This window comes from Oryzias melastigma, linkage group LG8 (assembly GCF_002922805.2).
Source record: "Oryzias melastigma strain HK-1 linkage group LG8, ASM292280v2, whole genome shotgun sequence".
Taxonomy (NCBI): Eukaryota; Metazoa; Chordata; class Actinopteri; order Beloniformes; family Adrianichthyidae; genus Oryzias; species Oryzias melastigma.
This window is the reverse complement of record NC_050519.1, coordinates 8,553,030-8,561,146: the sequence shown is the minus strand read 5'-3', so window position 1 is coordinate 8,561,146 and position 8,117 is coordinate 8,553,030.

Sequence of the window (8,117 nt, the reverse complement as noted above, 5' to 3'; positions counted from 1 at the left end):
TGCAAAGGCCTGCCTGTTATCCTTAAATCAGATAAGAACAGGCCAAGGCCTTCTCTGAGCATTCCTCCGCAGACAAAACAGCTTCGATATCTGTTGACTAGCTTATGATATTTTTTTCAAAGGTATGAGTAACAGATTTACAACAAAAGGTGTAACAAAAAAGCTACCATATTCTTATCACAAAGAGGTAACTCTGCAGAACGTTGCATCATAAAAACAAAAACCTGCAACCTCGTCCACCTTAAGGAGCCAAAGTTTTCTTTGTCTTTGTCATGCTATAAATGTGTAGTCTCCAGCCACTGCAGGGTTTGATTATGGGAAGTTAGGGGAGTTCAAATAAACCTGGAAATGCTAACGCTTTCCAAAACAACATGAGCCGACAGTATGTGGGTCAATGTTTTCCAGAGCCACAGAGAAATTGTATCATTACTTTCCGAGCCCTCTGGGGCATTTTAGATTCCTCTACCTTACTGTGTTGAAGCCAAAGAAAACGTGCAGCACGAGAAAAAACACACAGACCCCTGATTTATTTCACCACGATAAGTAGAAAGGCAAGAATTGCGAAGTGGTGAAAGCAGATGATTCATCCTTTGTGATTTCTTTTAGTATTTTTTGTGCCTCAGAAGCGAATGAAGCATGACGTAAATTTTAGGTTTAATCCAGTTTGTATGTGCAGTTATATTTGATAGATTTCCCAGAGTTGATGTTAAATATTTTTGCTTGAAGTGTTCCACATGTCTTCTGTTGTTGCTCAAATGTATAAATGTGTAAATATATAAAGTAAGTGACCTGTCTGGTGTGAACACTGTAAAAGTCAAACGTTGGATTAATTAATAAAAATTTCTATCAAATACAATTTTTAAAAGCGATATAGCAGAACAGGAATGGATCCAAAAACACATCTAAAAAATGACTAACTTCTAACATTTTAAATTGCTAAATGGAGGGTTTAGACAAAATAAAAAAAATCTTAACATTCCTTAATTCAAAAGGTATTTTAGAAATCAAATCTATACCATTGTGGAACTTTAACTAGCGTAAAAGACATAGGGTGGTTAAATTGGTCAAAATTAATTTCAAGTATAAAGTATTTATCTCAATATTTTTCAATTTGTTGTGTCTGTCTCTTTGCAAAACTCAAACCAACCTTGTTCTTTGGTTGTGAAATGTGTTTATTTGAGCATAACTGAGATTAAGGACAGTGGCGGACTTAGCAGTTTGGGGGCCCCGGGCGAACAACAAGATGGGGGCCTTTAAATTGTTATTTTTTACCAAAGAATGCAAAAAAAACACAAAAATATTTGAGTGATGGAATAAAATGGAGTGGTGTAAAAAATATCTCAAAATTACATTTTTTTGCATATTGAAAAACTTTTTACAAGTTGTTTTCTTAATTTGTATATTATGGAGACCAAGGAGGAACATATAATGACAATTATTTTAGGAATAATTAGAGATGTTTTTAATCTCCCGCTTGGGGCCCCAAGAGTGTGACTACCCAAGGCAGTCGCCTACCTTTGCCTAATAGTAAGTCCGCCCCTGCATGGGGACATATTTAAACTATTTTTTACATCTCTTTCTGTCATTGTAGCAAAACCAATAGTGCTTTGACAATAATTTTAATTAAAGGGTGTTTTTGGTGCCAGAATTTTAATCAATTAGGTCATTCAGCCACAAGTAATTTATGACTGAGATTATTTTAAAAGTGTGTGATTCTGACATAGCATTTTTCATGAAAATCTGCTTTTATTAAGGCTTTGTAAAACATCTGGATTGTGGATAAGTCACGTTTTTGATAAAGTATTTGTTATCTGGCCTAAATATGCATTGTTTTAATGCAGAAGTCCCAGGAGGACACACATCTACTCTTCCAGAGTTGCATGTTGTGGTTCAAACTGCATGATGGTAGTGTTGTGTAACAGCTGAGGGGTTGTTTCCAGGATCCGAGTGAAATAGAGGCTGTGCATATGTTTTTGCCTGGCTGAACTGATATGTGCAAGCCTGTGTGTGGGTGGGTGAATGTACTTGATCTGATAAAGTACAGTCAGTCTGCTCACGCTCTGATTATCTGTGCGGTATTTTCCATAAAGGCTTTTGGAATGCAAACAAACAGTTGGTTGACCCCGATCCTCCCCGAACATTAGGTTGTGTTCTGACACAGGAACAAAGTGGTGCAACAGAAGGACAGTTTAAAAAAAATGTTGCAACAGGAAATGAATGAATCAAACTCATTCTGTCGAATTTCTATGTTTTATGGCTGTTGTCATGCTTAAAATACCAAGCAGTTCTTGTAGCCAAAAATTGTCAGCCAAGATCACTAGGGGCTCCTCAGTCATACAAGGAACCAGCCGTGTGTTTTGTGAAACCCATACAAGGGTATAGGATAAGACAGCGCTGGTACTCCCAAATAAGAAGCATCTGGATTGAGTTTTAGCCCGGAGGGGCACGGTTCTTAGCAGATGGTACTCGCAAAACAAGCAGGTCTGATTAGAACCAGAAAGACAGGCCCCCTCATTTACTCCTCGTGCACGCTCATCAGGTGGCCAGTTTCTGCAAAACATATTCAAAGGTTGTAAAAACCAACCATGACATGGCTGGACCTTCTGTTTCCATCAAATCTAAAATACATTTTGCAGTTTTTAATTTGGGTCAAAACGGAGGCAACCAATTAGTTTGTTGTGGTTTAGAAGGCAAAAAAAAATAATAATTTTAAGCAGATGGTGTTGTGTAAACATCACAGCTGAAGCTCAGAAACGTCTTCCATCAAGCTCGCCAGCAAGAATAAACAAGTGAGATGTCGCCTCGCTGTGAGCTGGCACCCAGACCCGTCCAGACTTAACTTGCCCCTGACTTATCGAGTCAAACAGAGGAAGGTGGGAGCACAGTGCTTTTATTCTGCTGAAATACAGCCCTTTTTTGGGTATAATCAGCCCACATGATGCAAAAACATACTATAAAGCTGGCCCACCTTGGCCACAGCTTACTGTCTGTGTGGGAGCTGATGAGAGTGTTGTCAGCTCCCCCGGTGGTCCCGGAGAATCAGTGACGACATCCACAAGGCTTTAAGATGACTTAAGTGGTTGAATGTGGGATTTTGGCGGCGTGGAGCATTTACATGTGCGGTTGGCTCCGCGGCAGACTGTCACCTTCGATTTGGGAGCAATTGCCCTGCACTGACGTCACCGTTCCGCTGACGCAGTGACAGCGGGGAAAATTTAGGGAATGATGCATGACCCCTGGAAACGTGCAATACTCCAAAGTGTTTGGCTGTCAGTAACATTTTTTTTAATGCATGGCAGAATTTCACATAACTCATTTGTTTAGGCTTAGGTTTCAGATTTGGGCTCTCAAATGTTTGATTTGATCCCTTTTCTGTAAAATGTTGGCTCTGTGGGTCACGGAAACTCTAATTTGACTAATAAATGACTAATTTTAGGACAGTTTTGCTAAAAATTAGCAAGTAAAAATAAACGTAAACTATTCCCTGCATTTTCTATCACGATAAAGCCTTTTACCAAAACTGCTTTGACTTTAGCAAGTTTTAGGACTTAGCTAAACCACACCGAACCCAAATTCTTCCCCTCCCCCGATGGCTTCTTCCAACCCCCACATCAACCCTCCAAACAGAGTTGTAGAAAAATAGTGTCTTTAAATTCAGATGTCACTCCCACTTAATGACATCATCAAAAGTCACTGGCCAGCTATGTTAGCGCGTAGCTGCTAGCGCTGGGAAATACATAACAACATATAACTTTAAAAAGGTTGTGCGAAAACACATAGTCATGACTTACATTTAATTGTAAACTTCTGTGCTTCAGAGAACATCAGACCCCTGGAAGGTTGTAGAGACGAGGGGATCCATCTTAAGGTGAGCGCAGGTGAGTTCCCTTGGTTGCACGTGTGACCACCTCTTGAAAATCAAATGTACCATAGTCATGGGTGTGGTAAGTGTGTCGTGAATTATTTGTCATGATGAGGTGGTGGTGGAGGACCCGAGTGCAGGAGACCACCACCTTGGTGGCAGAAACTATTTAATATTTAATTAACTGAAACAAGACAAAGACTTGTGGAGAAACAAAAATGGGGACTGAACAGAACAGAGCAGATGACCTGACACTGAGGAACTGAAAACCAGACACTTGAATACACTGAGGTTGATTAACTAATTCAATTTTATTTATATAGCCCAAAATCACAAAGAAAATTAGCCTCTTTGGGCTTCATGCCGGTAATTTTACAGATGTAAATGAGGACAGTTGTGGATGATTTAACCTGAACATGGTGAGACTGACAAGGAAATCAGAACATGACAAAAGCATGACTAAACCTAAGCCTAGAATCAGGAAAGTACCCCTCCCCAAAAGGGCAGATCCCAGATGCCCAAAAGTTCCAATCAAAAACAGGGCTTCTGTAGCCACATGGATGTGAGAGGTATCAGAACCCCTCCTCAGGAACTCGACAACTCTCCCCAGGAGCATAAAACTTGAAGAATCATGGCCCCCGACAGTCCTCCTCAGAAACAGATTAGGTGGATGTGGCTTGACAGAACTTGAATATGATGGCAAGAAAACCCATCTGGCGCAGACTGCAGTGGCAGAGAACCCTACCACTGCAGCAAAAGTTCTCCAGCTGGGTCCAAGGTGGTCAGGTCATTCTGTCAGGAACTGGTGGGAAGAATCAGCCTGATTGCCAGAATAATGTCAGTTACACACACTCACGACGTATGAATGATGATGTGCCATGGCGCCCTTTAAGCAGCACGTAAGGTGCGCACACTGGCTCCTTACTGACTGCACGCAAATGCTACAGGTGTTGTGCCAAGGTACATTCCCCCTGGCAGAATGTGTTTCCCCGGTCTCAGGCATCGTTGATATGTTTCTTAACACTCATATTTTATCCCAATTAGCATAAAAAGAAGGTGGGTGATTACAACATACTTTATTCAGGGACTTTTGTGAGTTTACTTCCATGCTAAAATTTTTTTTTATCACATATTCTACATAAAACGAGAGGGGGCACGGATTCTGTCAAGCGGCTGCTGATACAGCCTGCCAGAATCTGTGCCCCCCCAATAATTCAGAGTGGAAACAACAACTATTTTAATTATTCTCCATTGCTACATGTTTCCATAACTCAAGAATCTTTCATAATTTGCATTTTTTATCCTAATTTAGTCAAACAAAGACATTTTTTTAAACACAAAAAGCTGTCATTTTACATAGAATATGTGGAAAAAATGTCAACAAACTCCCACAAGTCCCTAAATAAAGTATATCAAGATCATCCACCTTCTTTTTACTATTTTTGGGACACAATATGAGTTTTACAAAACAAATCAACGATGCCTGAGACTGGGGAAACACATTCTGGCAGGGGGAACAGACCTTGGCACAACACCCGTGATACAGAAGTGCCTGAAAAATCCATACGACACGTCGGCCTCTCACCCACTTCACTCTTACTTACCCTTGTGTGTTATTTAAGTGTTCACTATGACCTGCAGCATGCCCATAGATAAAAACGTGCATGAACATTTACCTTGCACAAGCTCACAGAGTGGTCTACGACTTTAATATTTCATGGGGGTCCCCTCTGTACAGGTTTGACCACTTTCCCCCCGACACATAACCAGTATCCTTCTGTTAGTCGGTTGTGACAGAGTTTTCAGGTGAGCTTTCAAAGCAAACCTTCAAAGAAACAAAACGATTGTTTTTTGCCGGCGCTCACCTTCCTCCAGTCTCCAAAGGAACAAACGGTCACATGTTCCTTTTCTGTATTTTAGCGACCCAACCCACAATCAAAATACATTATTCCATGCAGAGTTCCTGCTTCTTCTGATTTCTGTCCAGGTCAAGACTCCCGGATGCAACGGAACAAAACAAGCGACAGCTGAGTCAGTTGTTGAGCGCAGAATGGCCGGACAGAATGATAAGATAACATTTTAACAGCTGCAAGGAAAAAAAAAAAACACACACAACTTGAAAATGCCAACAGCCCCGTCAGCCAGCCTCCAGCATCCACCTCCTGATGTGACTTATTTAGAGGCCCGGGGGCATGAGAGAGTCGCTGACACTGCACGCTTTTCTTCATGCTCACACAGTGTACCCACAGGCTGAGAAAACCACAAAGCCAGTCTTTGGATTTTTGTCTCACCCTTTCTCTCCTGTGGGACGACGTCTTTAGTTCATTCCCACAGTCTGCATGTGAGGGTCCAGTTCGGAGAGGACTCGCTGCAACTCCCACCCGGGTGACTTTTGTGGCACTCGAACAGTATACAACACCACAGGAATGTTCTCCGTTTTCACCAAAAAACAAGCAGGACACATACTGTAAGTCTCATACGAATAATTTGCCGTTTCTTCTTCTTCAACACATCAGCTGCTCAACCATCTCATTACGTCGAAATGTGGAGGGGGCATGAGATCTGGACACCCTCCAAGATAAGTGACTGGAACTCTGATGTATGTATGTAAAACCAAAGATAATTTGTGTTAAGAGAGGATGCACTCTGCTAGGAAATCTGCAACCATTAAAATTCTCCCAATAATTTTCAAGAATCCACGGGGAGTAAAGTGAGAAACATAAATCTGCTCCAACGAGGTTTGAGAGGTGTGAAGCTTTTTTTGACCTCAGATTGAACTGAGATTTTTAGCTGCAGCGATGACTCACATTCTCGCCGTTTCACCGCTGGTGACCCGGGATACAGTCGTCTTTGTTAGTTAGCGCCCATCAAAGGCTTCGGAGACAAAGCTGTGGAAACGCGTCTATAAGAGTGAACACTTGACCCTTGGTTGCCCCGTTCACGGAGGGTTTTGGCAGGAAATTAACTGAAACTTATTCCACAATAAGTTCACAGTCGGCCTTCGTATCCGAGGATATTAGTCCGTGTAGCAAGAAAAGAGAAGAATGGAGCGCTCAATCAGAAGTAAGAACTAGGATGGTGGTCCTGCGGATTCAATTAATACTGACTTTGGGTGGCATGGCGGCCTTTTTTGAGGATTTTTGATGCTGCTAGTATTTTTTTAGCTTTTGAAAAGGGCAGCAGGAACAAGAAATGAATAACAAGACGACTAAACAGCTGTAGTGAAAATGTCATCTTTAATGTCACACCAGTGGTCGTTGGAGGCAGCACTCTGTAGCACGACAGATCTGCAGGAAGTACAAGGTTTTTTGTGTTTTTTTTTTATTTAAAGAAGTCCTTTCTGTAAGAGTTTGAGATGTAAAATCTTCTTTTTAGACAGTCAAGATATTTTACCAGGTTTTAAACTGTAAGAACTAAGAATCTTTTTATCAAAATATGACACTTGAGAGTTTTTTGTCTCACAAGGGGACAAAATCCAAAACATACTTTAGGTCTGAATAAGATAAATCTGGACTGAACACGTAAAAAACCTAAATTGTTAAAACTTTTAAACTTTAAAAATGTAACTTTTATAAAAACAAAAATATGAATTAAAAACATGCAGAATAAATCAACTTAAACCTTAAATAACTTTGAATATTTTACTCTCCATAGTAATATATTCTGTCAAAATTATACAACTTAGAAATAAAGTAAATTTTGAAAGAAAACCCCCACAAAATTCTTTACTAGTATGTCATTTTATATTAAAAACTAAATATCCCAAAAGATTAAAATATAATCTCGAAATTATAAATTCTATAAGAAATCACACATTCTGTCAACACTGGCGTCTCCGAGGCAACTGACACACTGTATGATGGGATTTGTAGTTAATATTGCAGAGATGGTCACAGACACATTAGGCCTATCGTCAGATCTGGCAATGCAAAGAATTGTGGGATATCATTCCCTTTGCCTGTCTGGGCGGATTGGGGTGTAGAAGTAGCTTTTGTCAATGGGTTTGTTGTCTGGTTGTTTAACTCCTAGTTGTTTTATCCTGTTATGTTAGAAGTCATTATAACTGATCTTTCAGCCTCCAGCTTCAAAATCTATATAGCAAGATAACATTACTAATAATAATATAAAATGATTTGAAGGGCCTGATATTCATTATATAATATAATGAATATTAAGATGGGTCAAAATCTTCTAGTTTTTTATTTTAAAAAACTTGATTTAAGACTAAATAGTACTAGTAATTCTATTAGATTTT